The 1,322-nt window shown below is 48.7% G+C and overlaps 1 protein-coding gene across 1 annotated transcript in view; it reads right to left on the bottom strand.

Moving 5' to 3' along the window:
• The window catches only part of ACTR3 (actin related protein 3), a 27,575-nt gene extending 27,382 nt beyond the window's left edge, over nucleotides 1-193 (bottom strand). The window contains exon 1 of the mRNA XM_014306933.2: nucleotides 175-193. The gene's annotated coding sequence lies outside the window, so the exon portion shown is untranslated. The remainder of the gene's footprint in view (nucleotides 1-174) is intronic.
• Between the last annotated feature and the right edge of the window lie 1,129 nt (nucleotides 194-1,322).

Raw genomic sequence — 1,322 nt, 5'->3', positions numbered from 1 at the left:
GTAGGGAAATAAATAAACAGGAGCAAGACTTGGCTAACATCATATTCAAGAACATTAGAGTACACCATCTGAAGTGAAGTTGATTCATGGTGTACTTGCACACACATCTTCCCCAGGAACATTTAACACTCATGTCCCTTGGCACACCTCTCACATCACAAAGTTATTTCTTACACAGCTCTGAGCTTGCATGCTGCTCCTGCAGGGCACTGCTGAAAGCCTCAAGCGAATTTCTAATCCAGTGGTCACAACCTGCACTTTACAAACCTATAAAGACATAGTTATTGCCTTTAATGGGACTACTGGCGATACACAAACATGTGGGATGAGAAAAAGCCACTGGTGGCATGTGGAAGAGCAGTTAGAGATCTTTTGCTCTGAAAGACAAACAGCACATATACACACGTTAAATTCACATATACTTCTATTCACTCAGCTACACACCCTCATTCCCACTGTGCTAACTTTCCTCCATCCCACAGAACTCAAGGTTTTAATTCTGCTTTCACTACAGGAATGACTTCTTCATACAACTGTTAGGCATGCAGACATCAGACACACACATACATAGACCCGCTCTTCCTAAAGATTTATTGATGTCCTACACCAAACAGATTCTCTTGAGGGGATGATGAGCATGTGCTTTCAGAAACAACTGCTTGGGTTGCAGAAGAACACACCCTTTCAAGAAAGCGTGATAAACAGCTGCATCTACAGAGCACCCACTGAAAATTTTCTTTATTTTTCGCAAGAGGGATGAGAAGTGAAACAAAAGTAAAGAACGAGCTAAAGGAGCAGCATGCCATCAGGCGTAGGTAAAGAGCTCTGAAAACACAGCAGTGCTTCCCCTTCCCATGAAAAACCGCGGCCCCATGGAGTCGTTTCGCCCGGCCCCCGGAGCCCAGCAAAGGCCGGCCCGGCTCCCCGAGGCCTCCTCCCGCACCGCTCCCGCTGCTAGGGACCACTGGCACCGCGTCCCCTCCGCCGCCTGGCAGCTACTGAACGAAAAGAAGCGTTTCCAAAGCGGATTTGGTTCAGGTTTGACACTGAAAACTGCCTTATAAGGTATAAAAGCCCGAAAGCAGGAAGAGGCTTTGACAAAACTAAGGAAGTTCCTCTGCGCCTGCTCGATGGAAGGGGAGGGGTTTTTTTCTTCCACAGAGAGAAGTAGCACAGAATAAATGACATTATCCGCACATTAAAACAAAAAATAAATACACACGATCCCCCCAGACGGCGCCGGGCAGAGCGGCGACTCCCCCAGGCCAGGGCTCCCAGGGGCTCTGGGCAGCCGCGGGAGCCGCATCCCCCCTCGCCTCCCC

Source organism: Geospiza fortis, unplaced genomic scaffold, assembly GCF_000277835.1.
Source record: "Geospiza fortis unplaced genomic scaffold, GeoFor_1.0 scaffold112, whole genome shotgun sequence".
Lineage (NCBI taxonomy): Eukaryota > Metazoa > Chordata > Aves > Passeriformes > Thraupidae > Geospiza > Geospiza fortis.
The sequence above is the reverse complement of the archived record's forward strand: the minus strand, read 5'-3'. Positions and strand labels throughout refer to the sequence as shown.